Source organism: Odocoileus virginianus, chromosome 7 (genome assembly GCF_023699985.2).
Source record: "Odocoileus virginianus isolate 20LAN1187 ecotype Illinois chromosome 7, Ovbor_1.2, whole genome shotgun sequence".
Taxonomy (NCBI): domain Eukaryota; kingdom Metazoa; phylum Chordata; class Mammalia; order Artiodactyla; family Cervidae; genus Odocoileus; species Odocoileus virginianus.
In genome coordinates, this window is record NC_069680.1 from 79,421,818 (window position 1) to 79,441,356 (window position 19,539).

The following is a 19,539-nucleotide window of genomic DNA, read 5'->3' on the forward strand; positions in this document are numbered from 1 at the left end:
AAGTAGAGTTTCCTGTGCTATACAATATGTTCTCATCAATTATCTATTTTACATATAGTATCAATAGTTTATATATAAGTTTTTAAATTGAAGTATAGTTGATTTACAATTTTTCAGGTGTACTGCAAAGTGATTCAGTTATATATAGAGAGAGAAATGTATAGATAAACATTCTTTTTCAGATTCTTTTCCATTGTAGACTATTACAAGGTATTAAAAATAGCATCCTTTCTATACAGTAGGTCCTTGTTGTTTATCTACTGTATACAGTAGTCTGTCTGTTAAAGCTACCTTCTAATGTAACATTTCTTTGGAGCTCTTCACTGCTTTCTGCCCAGTTTACTTCATCCCAGTACAACTTGAGGCACATTGGGAAAGGCTGTTACAGTCATCTAAAAAATGTACACAGGGTCAAAGTATAAGTTACCCTCTGTAAATCCTGAAGTAGACAGATGGAATTCCTCATGGAGACCACGACTTACACATTCATCACACTTTCTCTTTGCATCTTTCTTTCCCTAGACTACACTCTTCAAAGACAAGGACCATGTTTCATTCTTGTGGCACTTGTGTCAGCAATCATACCAAGAATATAACAGATGTTCAATAAATGTTTGATGGATGAGTGGATGAATTAGAAGGTACAAAATATTTTTTTAAATCTCTAGCAAATATGAATTAAAGAGCAATTCCCTCATTTTCTAGCTGCTTAACCTTGGAATAGTCTACTTCTAGGAGATTCAAGTATCTCATTCATTAAAAAAATAAAAAACTACACTTACCTTTCTCATTGGATTATTACAAAGATTAATTAAATGAAACACATGAAGTCCTTTGCAAACTGTGAAGTATCATATAATAGTTGGCTATTACTAACAGCCACATAACTGGTAACTTGGACTAGCAACAGAGGTCACCAACAAGGTCATAACTAGTTTTAGCAGCATGGCAAACCAGTCAAGATCTATCACCCCTGAGAACACTGCACTAGGCCAGCATTATCCAAAACTGACACTCATGCAAAGCAACACAAAATTTAAAAGAAAATGTAAAAAGGTATTTACTATAAGAAATGCATAAACCACACTGATTAGGACAAAGAAAGTATTAACTTCCCAAAAGTACTCATCAAAAATTTCATCTAGAAAGAAAGTGGCACTTTAAATTCCACTGGTTTCTGATATCTGATGAAGGATGTTTAATTCAGCAACTTTTTAAATCTCCAGATTTAAAAAATTCTCTAAGAGGATATTCACTGTCTAGTCATCTTTGTATGTCATTTAAAAATCCAAATTGGACTCGCCCCGCGCGCCCCCGAGGGGCGGCCCGCTAGAGGAGGCCGCCGCGGGCCCGGCCTCAGGATGACCCGCGGCCACCGGCACCGGGCGGGCAGCGGCTGCCTGGGCACCACGGAGGTGAAGAGCAAGTTTGGAGATGAATTTCGTCGGTTTTCACTGGAAAGATCAAAACCTGGAAAGTTTGAGGAGTTTTATGGAATACTGCAACATGTTCATAAAATACCCAATGTTGACGTTTTAGTAGGCTATGCAGACATCCACGGCGATTTACTACCTATAAATAATGACGACAATCATCACAAAGCCGTTTCAACGGCCAACCCACTGCTGAGCATCTTTATACAGAAAAAGGTAGAGGCAGACTGCAGTGCCTTTGGTACAGACACCCTCATCAAGAAGAAGAATGCTCTCACCAACATATTGCGGCCCGACAACCACAGAAAAAAGCCGCACATAGTCATTAGCCTGCCCCAGGACTTCCGGCCTGTGTCTTCCATCACCGACGTGGCCATTCTCCCGGAAACACACCGCCGGGAGCGTCTCTCCAAGTACGGCACCGAGAAACCGCTGGGCTTCCACATCCGGGACGGGGCCAGCGTCCGGGTGACCCCGCACGGCCTGGAGAAGCTCCCGGGCATCTTCATCTCCAGACTCGTGCCGGGGGGCCTGGCTCAGAGCACGGGGCTGCTGGCTGTCAACGACGAAGTCCTGGAGGTGAACGGCATTGAAGTATCCGGGAAGAGCCTTGACCAGGTCACCGACATGATGATCGCCAACAGCCGCAACCTCATCATCACGGTGCGGCCGGCCAACCAGAGGAACAACGTCGTCCGGAATTGTCGGACTTCGGGCAGCTCCAGCCAGTCGACCGACAACAGCCTCCCCGGCAGCGCGCCGCCACCGGAGCCCAGCCTGGAGCCGGGGGAGGAGGACAGCGACGACGACGACATCGTCATCGAGGACAGCGGGGAGCCGCGGCAGACCCCCAGGGCCGCGCCCAGCGCCGAGAGCCTCGAGTCGCTCACGCAGGTAGAACGCAGTTTCGAGTCTGGGCAGAACGGTTTCATCCCTGCTAACGAGGTGAGCTTACCACCGGTAGCAAGTGGCGCCCGCACCGAGTTCGAAACGAGTGCTCCAGACCAGAAACTCTTAGAGGAAGATGGAACAGCCATCACACTATGAGACCCTCACGGCTTGAATGTCTTCTGAACAAGGATGCCATGGAGACTCTGTAAATTTGGCTAGTGGCAAGCATTATATACCTCTGAACAAGTGATCTGGGATAGGCATGAAAAAATACATATATATATCTCGCAAGCTTAAAAATGTTATTGAAATAGTAGTTTGATAATTCATATAAACTTTGGTGGGTTAGAGGTAAATTCAAGTCTAAAACAGAGGGGCCTTTGCTACTGAAATGATGTGCTTTTGCTATTTTGTATATAGAGAACTGGATGTTAGAGCACACTTCCCCAGAACTAAACACCCTAAGGACTAGATCATTTCCGTTTGAAGTGGTTGCATATTAACCTGCTGTGCAGAGCCTGGTTAATTTGTCCCTTAACTATATTTTTTAATTTCTAATGTGAAGAAGTCTTATCTATTTGGTACTTTGGGGACCTCGGCTCCTATATGCCCCGTATTTTATTTTGACTTTTTAGATGTTCCTCTGTTGCTAATTTTAACAGTTTTTCCAAATGCTCCCCCACCCCCACCCCCACCTCTCAACTTCTAAGAAATCAAACCAACTGACTTGTTTTTTAGTGGCTGCTTCAAGTTATAAATCATTGAAGCAATGTGCCTGAATTAAGGAACTTAAACAGTCGTTCAGATCCGCGTTTGTCCCTCCTGTAACTTCCACATTTACAAACTCATTCCATTCAGGCATCCCTTAAATGCTGTGAAAGGCAGTTCCATCGCCTCTGCTGATGTGGGAGACTCTCTCCCATAATGTCTTCTTGTCCTCATTCCGAATCTCATTGGAAATCATTCCTTTCTTTGTGTATTTTGTTGGTCTGCCTTTATACCCTTTTAATGTGTTTGAGTAGTGTGAATTATTTTCATTAAAAAAAAAAAAACACCCAAACTAAGAGATTTTTATACACAGGACAGCCTTGTGCACTTTTTATATGAAAGTTTTGGGTTTTTCTTAGTGGGGATTGTAGGAACACTGCCTACACTTTATGGAAAGTATGTAGTATTCACCTTTGACAGGTAGAGTGTATCTCAATTAATGTTAAGAGGCTATTTATTCCCCATCCCGGAATAAATAGCCTCTTAACATTAATCGGGGAATACATGTAAATCCATGGCTAGTTCATTTCAATGTATGACAAAAACTACTGTAATAATGTAAAGTAATTAGCCTCCAACTAATAAAAATAAATGGGAAAAAAAAAAAGAGGCTATTTATTACTTTCTGATGCATCCACTTAGAACAAGGTAAGAGTAAGGCTGCTAACTTTTCGTTCCTTGCCTGGCTTCGTTGTATAAGGTGCACCAGTGCTATGGTAGCTTGTATATAAAGACTGAGAACAGTGTGAACGACATGAATTCCCTGTGGCTTACTGATGTTGCTCTCAGAGTTATTTATTGATTAATTTTATGGTAGGGCTAGAATGGATACCTTTTAACAATTGTGTGCTATTAAAACAATGAAGAATGGAATGACTCCGTTTTGAAGGATATTTTCTCTATATGGTAAAAGTATATGAAGTAAAGTTGATTAAATGAAGATCACTTGACTCAGAATACTTCATTGTATTTTGTTCACGTTGTACCACTAAACATATTATCACTAAACTATTAACTGCACAATGTTATGTAACAGTATACTTTTTGTTGAATTCATAGAAATTCTTCCACTTATTTAACCACTATTTTTTAATGGCATTCCAGGTTTAACATTCTGTTGAGTTTTACAAATTTAACTCTTGAATGGCAAAATTTAGTAAGTAGAAGGTTACATTTCATTTATATTACAAGTGGTGCAGGAGTTCAACATTTTGAGTAAAAATACTTTCACATACTACCTCTCTTTCTCTCTCTCTCTTTTTTTTTAAACAAAGTTTTAACATCAGAACTGTTCTCTTAGGGGAAGAAATACTTCAGGGCTTGACTTTTTGAACAACTTTTAACTGTAAAAATATAGATCTGTCTTGTATGTATTCATGAAAATGGAAATCAAAGCTGCTAGTGCTTTTTATTTTAATTTTCCCGCTAAAAGTATATGTCAGTGGTCTTTTCAGCTGGATCTCTCATTTAAATTATTGGTGAAATAACTGATTACTAGACATATTGTAAAACCAATAGATCTGGGTTATACAGTAAAATGTCGATTCATTGGTAGCCTGAATTGTTTCAAGTGTACCTTATTAACAAAAATATCAGTGGATTCACCTTAAAATTTTATAGTACTAAATGTCAAGCTAACTGTGAATTTTATTCTGTATCTTAAGTAAGTTTATGATAATGTCCTCATGAGCTATCAACAAAATATATGTACTTTTGTGAACTATGAATTTTCTAATTAAATTTTACATGCAACATGATTTTTACATGAATGATACTTTGTTTAAACTATCAAATGTCAGTATTTTACTACAATTTTATTATAAAATGTACATTATCACTAAATGAATTTTGATTTTAAAAATCAAATTAGCTTTAGTTGTATATTATTTTTTACAAATAAAGATACACTTGTATAAAGAAAAAAAAATCCAAATTGGATTTTTTAGAAACTTCTCACTGTTAATATAGTGTCACAACTCTTATCTTCTTCACAACTCTATCTATCTTCTTATGATCATGAAAACTGGGTTCATTCCTTCATTGCTTTACATGCCTCACAGAGCAAATATGCAGTTACATTAAAACATCCTTTTCCAGCAAAAGATGTAATGACTATATTATAAGCAAAAACTAAATTTTTTAAGAATAAAGAAAGAAGGAATATCCTGCCTGGGATGCTCTGGATGATTATCGATCAGGAGAAATAAAGAAAATATCATCCCAGTTCTTGTGAAAGATATCTTGGCAAGAGATGACTTAGTCAAATACTGACTGAAACACAACCTGAATAAATGGATTTTTCCAAATTATGTATCACCTTCATATGATTCTAATCAGATTCAACAAATCCCAAAACGCTGTGATTTGTAGTCAAGATTTGGAAAGTATTATGGAAACATTTGAATTTTTGGCTTATTCTTTCCATATGTCAGTTACAGTGTAACTTTTCAACTTTAAAAGACCCACCTAAGATATCCTGGACTCTATTTTCTATTTTTGCTTTTAACATAATCAGCAATAGGTTTGCCTTTCAAAATAATCATTTCTCCCCTTGCCCTCCACTGCCATAGGTTCCATCCACCTTTCTCCAGCTACCTCAATACCCCATGGAGGGGTCATTGTTCTGCAGAACGTTTCTCTTTAAAGAGCCTCTTGATGAAAGTGAAAGAGGAGAGTGAAAACCCTGGCTTAAAACTGAACATTCAAAAGACTAAGATCATGGCATCTGGTCCCATCACTTCATGGCACATAGATGAGGAAACAATGGAAACAGTGACAGACTTTATTTTGGGGAGGGGCTCCAAAATCACTGTAGATGGTGAATGCAGCCATGAAATTAAAAGATGCTTGCTCCTTGAAAGAAAAGCTATGTCCAACCTAGACAGCATATTAAAAAGCAGAGACATTACTTTGTCAACAAAGGTCCATCTAGTCAAAGCTATGGTTTTTCCAGTAGTCATGTATGGATGTGAGAGTTGGACTATAAAGAAAGCTGAGCACTGCTGAATTGATGCTTTTGAACTGTGGTGTTGGAGAAGACTCTGGAGAGTCCCTTGGACTGCAAGGAGATGATCCAACCAGTCCATCCTAAAGGAAATCAGTCCTGAATACTCATTGGGAGGACTCATGCTGAAGCAGAAACTCCAATACTTTGGCCACCTGATGCAAAGAACTGACTCACTTGAAAAGACGCTGATGCTGAGAAAGATTGAAGGAGGGAGGAGAAGAGGATGACAAGAGGATGAGATGGTTGGATGGCATCACCGATTCGATGGACATGGGTTTGAGCAAGCTCCGGGAGTTTGTGGTGGACAGGGAAGCCTGGCATGATGCAGTCCATGAACTCACGGAGTCAGAGACAACTGAGCAACTAAACTGAACTGAACAGGGTGCAAGGCTGTCGTGATCAATCTACAGTGGCCAGCTAGGGACAGCTTGTCCAGCAATCATCAGAGCCCTCTTACCTGATCAACTCAGGAAAGAAGCTTCTTGTGCAGCTGAACGTAAAGAAACTACTAGCAGCATCTGAAAGATTCCACGACATCTGAGTGGGCTTCCTTCCTAAAGTTGCCTTCACCCTGTGATCACCGTATGTCTTTTATTAAAAATTATCCTTGACAGGAGCCCTTCCACAATGAATGGGCCAGAGAGAGAGGGTGGTGCTCTGAACATCAAAGTCTGTGTAATTTAAAACTCCATAGCCAAAGGAAATTACAAGGAAAGTGGAGCTGCAGCTCAAAAGCTGATTTTACAGAAACAATTTTTTTTCAGAAGCTCAAATGCTCCTTCTTCCTGCATTATTTAATGGTTTTGAGGTCTTTCACTTTTACCTTCTTCTGCAAAAATCTCAGAAAAAAATCAGAAAATATATGGTTATGCAACTATGATAAGTTATGAATCATTGAAAGTTGTTTTCTTCCAAATTAAAATAAAAAGGAGATAAATGCAACAATTAAGCAAATGCCAGTTCTAGACAAGATAAAATTCAAAAAGATATCTTTCAACTAGTACCAATAGTCACTTGCACAATAATACACAGACCTGCAAGAAATAGAACAACAACAAGGACAACAAAATTTTATTCATCTCCCAGTAAAACTGACTAAAGTAGCCATTGCTTGGCTGAATTTATAAACTGAAGAAGAAACCCACTCCAGTATTCTTGCCTGGGAAATCCCATGGACAGAGGAGCCTGGTGGGTTATAGTCCACAGTTGCTAAGAGTCAGACACAACTTGGCAACTAAATAACAGTTGCTTGGATGAACTTATAAATTAAGCTAGTGGTCACTGAATCACAGAATGAAATTGTTGGAAGCAAATATCATTTAAAAAGTAAAAATCATCATGTGTACTCCTATTTCTGAGAGAAAACCAATCAAAGAAGAAGACAAAAGCTGCAAATGACCAAACCAAAAAAAATAGGAAAATAGAGGCAGTTTCAGATATTTTCAAAATGAGTAAGAAGTTATCAGTACTACTTGAGGAAATCAAATATTTCAGAAATAATGCTAGTATTCAAAAAGCAAATATGTCTGCCTAAAATTGAATAGGATTGACAATTCCATAATGCTGCTGGCATTGAGGGGGTCAACTGGAGCGAAAAAAAGCAGTGAAACAAGGAAAGAAAACAGATTTAAACATTTATGGTAGGGGTTCCCTGGTGGTTCAGTGGTAAAGAATCTGCCTGCCAAAGGAGACTTGGGTTCAATTCCTGATCTGGGAAGATCCCACATGGATCTTGGAGCAAATAAGTCCATGTTCCACAACTACTGAGCATGTGTTCTAGAGCCTGGAAGCCGCAGCTGCTGAAGCCTGCACACCCTAAAGCCTGTGCTCTGAAATTAGGGGAGCCACTGCAACGAGAACCCGCAGAGAGCAAGCAGAGAGTAGCCCCTGCTTACCTCAACCAAAGAAACGCCTCCGCAGCAACAAAACAATCTCAGAAAACATCAGGAAAGGCATGGTTACAGAACTATGATAAAGTATGAATCACAGTTCATAAATACATAAAATAAATAGATACCCAGCACAACCAAAAATACATAAAGTTACATTTAAAAAAACTCTTGGTAAAGGGTCATTTCAAATTAAAGCCACTTCTGCAATCAAATGAAGGTTCAACAACTACTGACTGATAAACCTGTTTAAGAGTCTACGAAGCGACAGAGATATCCTCAATTAAAATTCATCTGCAGATTTTCTCTAATCAGCACTGCCCTTCTGCAACTTTATCTCTATTGAGTTTCTTTTCCCACTTTGATACATTATTTAAGACTTTCCAATCACGACTACCCTGGTGGTCCAGTGGTTAAGACTTCACCTTCCAATGCAGGGCAGTGTGGCTGATCCCCTTGTTGGGAAACTAAGATCCCACATGCCTCCAGGCCAAACACTAAACAAAAAACAGAAGCAATATTGTAACAGATTCAATAAAGACTTTGACAATGGCCCACATTAAAATATATATATATTTAAAAAAAAAAAGACATCAAACCTGAGCCTGAATTTGTAGAAAACATTTTTCAGAGCTCTGTGATTTCCATCTAGTTATATGTTTGAATGAAAATGAGCTTTCCCCTACACATGCTAACCCTACATCCTTACTGTTCTTGGACCCTGACAAATCAGGAAATAGAGCTGAATTTTATTTCCACAGTAAAAGATTCATGTTTGCCTGCACAAGCTTATGTAGAAATTGTCTCATAGAGTTGTTCAGTTCATGGTGAGCTCTGCCCTGACCAAGCTCCAAAGTCCAAAGAGAGACATTCCAACAGAACCAAACGGGCCTCTAAAGAGGCCAATCATAATACAAACACAGGTTATCTTTCATAAGCACTGACAAAACATGAAACAGTGAGTGAATCCAGAAATCTAATTCCTGGGCATATATCCAGACAAAACCATAATTCAATAAGATACATGCACCCCAAAGTTCACTACAGCACTGGTTATTATTCAAAAAGATGTATGTACCCACTATGTTCACAGAAGCACTGTTCACAAAAGACATGGACACAACCTAAATGTCCACTGGACAGAAAAATGGATAAAGAAGAGGTGGTACATATACAGTGAAATAGCACTCAGCCATTAAAAAGAGTGAAGTAATGCCATCTGCAGCAACATGGACCTAGAGGTTATCGTACCAAGCGGAGTCAGTCTGAAAGATAAAGACTAATACTGCATGATAACACTTATACGCAGAATCTAAAATACAACTCAAATGAACTTATCTATGAAAAAGAAACAGACTCACAGACATTAAGACTTGTGGTTGCCAAGAGAAAGTGGGATAGGAAAGGGATGGTGTGGAGTTTGGGATTAACAGATGCAAACTATTATATAGAGAATGGATAAACAACAAGTTCCTAATGTATAGAACAGGGAACTAGATTCAATATCCTGTGATAAACCATAATGGAAACAATGTAAAAAAGAATATATACATATATATATCGGGGCTTCCCTGGTGGCTCAGATGGTAAAGCGTCTGCCTGGAATGCGGGAGACCAGGGTTCAATCCCTGGGTTGGGAAGATCCCCTGGAGACGGAAATGGCAACCCACTCCAGTACTCTTGCCTGGAAAATTCCATGGACTCAAGAGGCTGGTGGGCTACAGTCCATGGGGTCGCCAAGAGTCGGACACGACTGAGCGACTTCACTTCACTTTATATCAGCTGAATCATTTGCTGAACAGCAGAAATCAGCACACTGCAAATCAACTATACTTCCATAAAATTTTTAAAAATTAATTTTTAAATAAAATCTTGAATCCATTGGTTTTTATGAGACAAACATACTTTAAAAAGCCTTTGCTATAAATGGCTTTGAAAAAGGGAGTCTCTATTGGAACCAGTCAGATCAGACTGGAAACACTAAATGTAGAAAGATGATTTTTTTCTAAATACCACCTTATGCATGAGTGTAAAAGGATGGTAACATTTTAGCAGAAGGGAGTGGCAATATGTTGTTTGGACAGCCCAGTCATCACCGCCGCTTTTCTGGTGAGACGATGATATTCCTCTTCGGAGGGACTTTCTTCTTCCAGACGCTCAGTCCAGGTGGTTTGGGTGGAGCTGATTCTGCCCCTTCTCCCCTCTGAGGGGCAGGGGCACACACGTGACCACGGCCTTCCATCTTCCTAGTGAAGGACCCAAGTGGGCACAGTGACATTCAATCCCACCAGTGGAACTCTTAGGAAGGAGACATCTCTATCTGCCAGACTCAAAGCTGGTAGAATATGGGCCTGGAGCTGCTGCTCACCATGTTGTTACCTCATGGGAAAAACCTGTCTGCATACAAAGTCAACCAAGAAGAAAACACAGCCAAGAAACAAGAGGATCCCTCGAAACAGTGTCATCTGAATCCCTGGGAAGTGCTATGCTTGAATTTAAATCCACCCTGAACCTTTCGATAACATGAGTCAACACCACATCCCTCCTGTATTCTGACTAGAACCAGTGTGAGGGGGATTTCTGCACATACATCCAAAGAGCTCCTCCAGGACCCTGAGTAAATCAATACTGCTCTGACAAGAGCAGGACGTGAAACTGGAAGCACTTCAAACTTAAAAGCTTTTCCAATGAAAGGGTCATTTCCTGTAGGAACTTTCCGTGGGGATCTTGTGATGCAGTGACTTCCACGAGGTCACTGCTCATCTTTAAGACATCATGGTGTTTATCTTCTTAATCCCTTATGGCGTTTAGTTGCTCAGTCGTGGCTGACTCTTCGTGACCCCATGGACTGTAGCCCGCCAGGCTCCTCTGTCCATGGAATTCACCAGGCAAGAACACTGGAGTGGGTTGCCATGCCCTCCTCCAGAGGATTTTCCCAACCCAGGGATCGAACCCAGGTCTCCAGCATTGCAGGGAGATTCTCTACCATCTGAGGCACCAGGAAAGCCCATGGTTCACAGTAACAGGACAATGGTGACTTCACACTAGCAGCAGAACATCGAAGCTTCTAAAAAAATTCAGGACTCAAATTTTCTTTATGATACCAGAAAATTAAACCCCAAGTGAAAACAATGACTGGAAGAGGCAAAAACTTGGGACGTTTTTGTGTGCTGAAGCACTAATGGCAGCTTTAATGAGCAAGCAAAGACTCTTCTCTAACGATAAACTCCTAAGAGAGAAAGAAAAATGTCCTTGTATCCCAACTCCCTCCCTCCAAGCTGGGAATATTTAAATCTTAATTATTCCTCAGAGTCCTTGCACTCATGCAGAGTACACCGATGATGAAAAACCAACATGTTCTCTTGACACATATACTACATTGCACAGCAACAGCTAAGAAAGGAAACTTAGAGCCTTGTTCAAGTGCACTGCTGCGTGAGTACTGAATGCCGAGCACCTCCCAACTGGATGTGCTCAGAAACATTTTTCAAAAGAATAAAAACACATGTAGTTCCATATATGGGTAAAAGTTCCCCCATCTTTTACATTACAAATTTTTGCATTTATATATGTCTATTTGAAAGAGGAAGCAAGAGAAGCATCACTGGGAAAAGTGTATTAGGCTGATGGTGACCCACCTCCCTAATTGATTTAGATCCCTTTATTGTTATTTTTCCCAATCAACTTACACATGCTAGTCAGTAAGTTAGAGAATATTTCATTATCCAATTCAAAACAAAGTTGAACATTAATTGCAAACATCAACTGCAAATCTACTATAGATCGTTGGTGAATCACAGGTCTGTGATCAATCTGCATATCCAGGGCAGTTACAAATTAAAATAACAGAACTCCAGTACAGCCCCTCTGGCTGACAGTTCCATAGTCCTTGTCACAGCTCCTCCTACTGGAGAAGTTCAAAACCAGGTGATTGAGAGAGAGATTAAAATAATCAATATTTGAATATCAATATTTCCCTCTCTGAACTACAGGATCATCATAAAACCATTGGGATAAAAGGATACTCACAAGGCCTTCAACCGTTCCACTCCTACTTTTAGGAAAGGACCACACAAAAACATCTTAGACTGCAGATCTCCTCAAAATAATACCTCAAAGCACTTTATTCCATTTTATACCACCAAAACTATCTTAAATTACTTAAACTCAGTCCAAGTTCTTTCTGTCTTGTTGACTGCTCAAGGATAAAAGAAAAATTGCTGCCTGCTATCTTAATTACTGTATTGTTTCTTACTTTTAACACTGAAAAGAACCTAAGACTTCTTTTCTCTACCACAAACTATGCATGCAACCTTAGATATATCATAGAATTTTCCTAGATCTAAATTTCCTCCTGTACAAAATAAAATATCAGGACAAATCTGCAGATTCTTAAGGCTTTCCCTAAGTTAAAGTCCATCATATAACTGTGGATTGATTATCGTTCTCTAGACTCTGTTCTACCTCTTAAACACATGCCTCATCTGCATTTTCCCTAAATCCCTGGCTCTTTCTTGCCAATTCCCAAGGGGGAAAAAAATGATAATAATAAAGCAAAAAGGGTTCAAAACAAGAAAACGTCAATGCTATTCACTGATCCACCACATCACAATAAACAACAGGAGTTGAGCTAACTCAGCAAATCGTAAGCATCTAAAACACAGCAGATACCTATCAGAGGTAATAATAGGCATCCCTTCATCATTAGAAATAACTCTCTCCAATTTGTAAATGAGGTTTTTGGTGTTTTATTGTTGTTGTTGTTGTTTTTGAAAATGGATGTGTGACAAGATGCTGTGGAGGGGAAGGAAGAACTTTGTGCACATGAGCTCATGGTAGTTCCTCAGAATATGCTGGAATGAATGAAGGGTTGAAAAAATTTCTAGTCATAGAATTCAAAATAACACTGGGACAAAGGCAACTGTGTGATGAACACCAAGACTTATTTCACATTCCCACTCAAATATACATACATATGACACAATAAAAGCTAGCATGTGCTGATTTAAATGACACATCTATACCCCACCCTTTGCCCTAAAAACTATCTTGACGGAGCTGGTGCCCAGCCTTAAAGGATGATGGGGAAGTAGCTAAACAGTCTCTCATTCTCTTAGACCCTTGTTATTTTGATGGTATCAATAATCATAACTTTGTTATCTTCACATCTGCTTGGGGATCATCAATGTTCCAACTGCAGTAGCCAAACTCAAACTTTTCCAACTGTTTAAAAAACCAGACCATAAGTAGCTCACTCCACAATCTCTACTTGGAAGGAGCTGTGCCCCAGTTCAGGTTATTCCAGGTTAATATCCAGGAACCACTTTGAGAAGCAGCTGTACAGAGGATAGAAACCACAAAACCAAGCAAGATAAAGAATCTGACTGCTGATGAGAGTTTAAACTGCATGGACTCCATATGATATTATCAGACACTCCCAATTCCACTTTTGGGTCTGCTCCCAGGAGGTCTGATGTCAGATCAAGAACAAATGTCCATCAATGACCAGGAGAAGGTGAGTCAGGAAGGCCTAGATAGTGACTTCCACACAACAGGCAGGGCCTTTGGCTAAAAGTAGGAAAACTCCTTGTGTTTACATGACAACTCTCTAGAACCATTAATTCTGCTTTTTGCAAATACTACACAAAGAGGGGAAATTAGCACATATGGACTGGGGTAGAGGAAAGAGATCTAATGGTAACATCTAATCTTTTATCAATCGGTCAGAAATGTGGAGAGTACGCATGGGCTTCTAAATCAAGATCTTTCAAAGACGATTCCAAGTGGACCCTGAATCTCAAGGAGGGCTACGTAGTGGTTTCAACCACCTCTATCATTAAGAGTAGAGAGGATATAGTTTTCACAGCATCCATAAGCTACTTTAAAAATTAACGAGACTCTTGAGCATTTTTAAAAACTCACAAAACTAAGCTTCTTCATGATAGGGATGGACATCTACCTCAACTTTGAGTCCCCTACATTCACTCCAATTTCAAGAAATAAGTCGCTGTGGTTTAGTCAGTGTTGCTTGCCAATGCAGGAGACGCAGGTTTGATCCCTGGGTCGGAAAGATCCCCTGGAGATGGAAATGGCAACCCACACCCCAGTATTCTAGACTGGGAAATCCCATGGACAGAGGAGCCTGATTGGCTAGAGTCTATGGCGTCGCAAAAGAGTCAGTCATGACTTGCAAATAAACAACAACAGCAATGTGCTTATCAACCCACCTACCTACAGTTAGAATAGTTAATGGTTTAAAGAGTTATTAACACATTTAAACTGAAGTTTGGATTTGGGTTACACTTAAAAGGGTGTATCACTCCAAGGTACACTCTAAAATATATATGTAAATAAGATGTGGGGGGTGTGTGTGTGTGTGTGTGTGTGTGTGTGTGTGTGTGTTGGAATATTACTTTGCCATAAAAAATGAAATAATGCCATTTGAGGCAGCCTGGATGGACCTAGAGAGTATCACACTAAGTAAGTCAGGGAGAGGAAGATAAATATATAGTATCACTTATATGCAGAATCTAAAAATTATACAAATGAACTTATTCACAAAATAGAAACAAACACAGAAAACAAACTTACAGTTACCATAGCAGATAGAGTGGGAGAGATAAATTAGGAATTTGGGATTAACATGTACGAAATACTATATATAAAAAATAGGAAAACAAGAACCTACTATATAGCACAGGGAACTATGCTCAATATCTTATAATAATCTATAATGGAGAAGAATCTGAGAAAAAAATAGATACAAATGTATATGTGCAATGGAATCACTTTGCTATTCACCTGAAACTAACACAACATTATAAGTTAACTGCAACTCAATAAAAAATATATATAGTATAGAAAAAAAATTTTTAAGTATATAAAACTACCAAGTTGGGAACGGCAAGACTAACAGCCACCAAACTTGAGTAATGCTTCCACATGCTAAGTCTTTCTAGCCATGTAACATGAACAAAAATACAGTAAAGATTAATCAGAAATTTATCTAATAGAAGAAGAGTACAGAAAGTCACCTGAAAAGGATCCATCAGTAACTAATACAAAATCACTGAATAAGATCAAGAGGGGAATAAAAAAAGCTCCTTACGTACCAAACTTATCATTTATGTCATAAACTTCTTTCTCCAAAAGTACAAAAAATTATGTTCAACCAATAGAGTTATACTCAGACAAGGGGGAATTTTAAAATGGATAAAGCCATCTGTGACCCTCTAAAAAAGTCCAAGTTCCAATCGAGTAATATGTTCTTACAGCGTAATTAAGTACATTTGGAGTATTAAAATTAATTGGAGCCCAGACACTCAAACTAATTTACAGTATTCACGGGAATATTCACAGGGCTTCCCTCGCGGCTCAGCTGGTAAAGAATCTGCCTGCAATGCAGGAGACCCCAGTTCAATCCCTGGATTGGGATGATCCCCTGGAGAAGGGAATGGCAACCCACTCCAGTATTGTCTGGAGAATCCAAGGGACAGAGGAGTCTGGTGGGCTACAGTCCACAGCTGCAAAGAATCAGACACGACTGAGCAAATAACACATACACAGACACACACACGGAGGGATATAAGAATAATCTCAGAACATTTCCTTTTAACACATGTGCCTTCCTAGCTGCAAGGTGGTGTTTTTTCAATCTTCACACTTTTCTCCTGTAAGTTTCCTTCTTTCTCCTTCAATATCCCAGCCTGCCATGAAAGGTAAAGAAAAAAAAAAAAAAGTGATGCATGGCTTACCCCAAACATACTGTGAAAGATGCAGTAAATAAAAATGTCTTCAGTGTTGAAATACATTCAAAAGTTATTTCCTATTATTCCAGCATTCAAAACTTTCTTGCTCCTCTTGAAATTTTCTCATGTACTATGGTCTGATGTGTCCCCAGGAAATTCATCCAACTACACCGGCACACTGATCTCAGAATTCTGACCTCCAATATCGTGAGAAATAAATGTCTGTGCTTATAAGCTACCCAGTGTGTGCTATTTTATTATGGCAGCCCAGATGGACTAAGACATCCTGTGGAATATAGAGGTTGCTACCTAACATTAATTAGACCACATCATGTTTGGCACCTCTTGCAGTGAAGAGGCCTCATCACAGCATTAACCCACAGGAATCCCAAAGATGCTAAGAAATTGGTCCACCACCACCTGGATCCTTGGCAAAAGAAATAGGTATTGGTGGTGGCTCCTTTGAAGGAGTCAAGGGAAACAAGACTGGTGGGAGGGGGATATCCCTCACAGTCCAGTGGTTAAGACTCCTCGCTTCCAACGCAAGGGGTCAGAGAACTACGATCCCACGTATAATGCAGCACAGCCAAGAAAATATTTCTTTAGTTGAAGAAGAAAAGATTAGTGGGAGCTACAGAGACTGAACGACATGTAATTACTTACCTAGGCCATGACTACGGTGTTATGGACACAAGCCTCATGTGAGACATTTAGGTCTGTGTTCCTTGGCTGTGGATTATTCTAGTGCCACATACATCACCCTTCACTGGGCAACATGGAAAACCACTTTCTGTATTTATAACCACATACTATATTCTGTAGAAATCAACAAAGTTTTGGCCTCAGGGGAAATTTATATGGGTAAAACAAAAAGGTATGATATTAATTAATTAACCATTTTCACTCCCTAGTGCTAAATAACAGGCTCTCCACCATGAACTCACAAATATTTCATCAACATGAATTACATTTGTTCAAGAATTTTAAAAAGCACTCATTCACTTTACCCACTGCTGTTCAGAAAGGCATTTAACTGGCTTAAAAAATAAGCAGGGAAAAGCAGATTTCAAAAATGACCAACATATAAAGTTTTTTTATTTTTTTTAATATAAAGCTGATTAGAGACAAATCAATTCTATCAGCCACATAAACAAATCTCATAATCCCCAATCATTATGCTAAAATCACATTCATCTTAAAATTACCACAGATTTAACTTGTGTAAAAAGAAAACCAAGTGTGCCCTAAATTAAAATCAGTCATAATTTTTGGAGCAGCTTTAAAAAAGAAAGATCTCAGTATTCAATTGATTTATATTAAGCCAACCAACAGAAGTAGGATTAAATCTACATTTGGAATAAAGATAAGCTCGTTTTTTAAAAGCTGAGTATATCTCTACTTTGACAATTCCTTAAAAATACCTCCGTTTGGAAAAAAAAGTAAGTATAATTCTGAGAGGCTTCTTTATTAACTTTAAGTGACTATAGGGTGCTGCTTTTATTGTATTTTTCTAAAGCTATTTGCAATTACATGATTTGATAAGTCTAAAACTACTATAATTGTGATTTATAGAGGAGAGATTTAAGTTAACACTCTCAAACAAATCAAGTTATATTAGGGATAATATCAGAAATATTTCTTTTAAAGGTTTTGAACGGATCACTAAGGTTACATTTCCCCTCTCTCTGCTTATCCCAACCACAATTTAAGTTTGATTTTATTCTATTCAGTTTTTCATTTGGCATAAATAAAAGACAGTTGCTTTTTATGATTAGTTTCAGTTATTTTTCTTAGAGTAATATAACATTTCAACATTGTGTCTACCTCTAAAATTAACAAAATATATTATGACATTAAAGAAAGCATCTAGATTGCATTGGCCAGGCAGAGGGCAGAGCTCTATAAAAAAAAAATGAAAGGTATTTTGCTAGACTACTATTCTTACATACGAGCAAAGAGATGGCACTGGGGAAAATGCTCTGTGACACCCAATAAGTTCATCACTTGCCCAGTGTGTGGGATGCAGAAATGGTGGTTAGGTTTGGAATCCATGGAGTATACTGAGGCACTTCAGTTTACATGACAAGGCTTAGCCATAGGAAAGAATGAAATAATACCATTTGAAGCAACATAGATGACCTAGAGATTATCTTACTAAATGATGTAAGTCAAAAAAGAAAGACAAATATCATACGTTAATTCACCTATGTGGAATCTAAAAAAAAAAAAGGTATAGATGATCTTATTTGCAAAGCAGAAATAGAAACACAGATCTAACAGTAATGTTAATTTTTTGCTAGATTCCAGACTTGATCAACTCAAATCTCTAATGTTAGAGGACAGTCCATTCTCACCATTCCAGAGGATTCTCCTTGACCACCCACTCTAGCCTTCCGCCCCCAGGAGATGGCCTGACCTCGCTGACTGGTCAACTTGGGGGAAAGCAGGCATGTTGGGCTCAGCTCTGCCTTTTCTTCTTCTTGGGAACATACTGCTCACAAGGATGGGTCCCCTATCAGGAACTAATATTATATTTTCATCTTTCACATGCTTTACTCTTTATTTCCCATGTTCTTCAGAACTAAGGCAAGCAACCAGATGCTATTGACTGGGTGTATTCAGAGACCAAAACGCAGAAATCATCTGAGAAGATGCAAAGAAAACCAAAGCTCTAGCTGATGATGCAACAGAGAACAAGCACATATTCTGAACTCATTAACACCTCTGAAAGGACAGCACAGTGGTGAACAGTGAAATATCTACAGCTTCAATGCTATATTTGAATCCCTCTCGGCCAACGATAAAATTGAGGGCAAATTTCTTAACTTCTCTGGGCTTCAGTTTCCTCACCTGTCAAATGGGGATAACAATAGCAATTCTTATGTTTATTAATATATGCAAACAGAAATAACAATATCTGAACATAAGCTAAGTAAATGTTAGCGATTACTGATACTACCATTGTTTTTATTTGTTTTTCACCATTATTACTATTACTATTTTCATCACAAGATAAGACTTGAGAAGAAGTACTCATCCATGATAGGTTAGATTACATTTTGTAAGTTCATATCTGTAGTAGAACTCCAAGAAAAAAATGAACTATAATGGGAAAGTTGTAGGAAAAAGAATCAAATTGGTCTACCATGAGTGCTGTGCCTTACAACAAGAAGGTTTTCCTGTAGCTTGGATGGTTAAGAATCCGCCTGCAATGCAGGAGACCCTGATTCAATCCCCAGATCAGGAAGATTCCCTGGAGAAGGAAATGGCAACCCACTCCAATATTCTTGCCTGGAGAATTCCATGGACAAAGGAGCCTGGCGGGATTCAGTCCACGGGGTTGTGAAGAGTCTGACATGACTAAGTGACTAACATATACAAACACACACACAAAAAGAAGAGGAAATTCCGCAAGAGTACACAATTTGATTCACACACAAAACTTCTTTGCATTTTTCTTTTTGTTTACTTGTGTGTCTACTCTTGTTTTTCAAGTCAGTAACTGCTCCTCAGCTGCTACCCAAATTTGTGATGTGGGTGAATCTGCCTGATGATAATAGACTGATGGGGCAAATATGTGGTGTGGCCAATTTTTTTCTGGATAACAGAAGAAAAGTCAGACATACATCCTTTGCTCAGGGTTTCTATGACCCAAGACAAGTTACTTCTCTCTATTGCCTACCATAAAAGAATAGGAGAGGAAAAGTAAATTTTGTTACTTGACTCACCAGAGTACAAGTTAACTGATGAAATATGGTGACAGCTAAAATATGAACTCCAAGAAGAAAGTTAGGTTCTCAGAG

General features: G+C 38.9%; 1 protein-coding gene and 1 pseudogene across 1 annotated transcript in view; one reads left to right on the forward strand and one right to left on the reverse strand.

The window, feature by feature from the left end:
- Positions 1-19,539, reverse strand: part of RYR2 (ryanodine receptor 2) — an 803,099-nt gene that overhangs the window by 606,204 nt on the left and 177,356 nt on the right. The window lies entirely within an intron of this gene.
- Positions 1,362-18,212, forward strand: LOC110127130 (partitioning defective 6 homolog beta pseudogene; annotated as a pseudogene).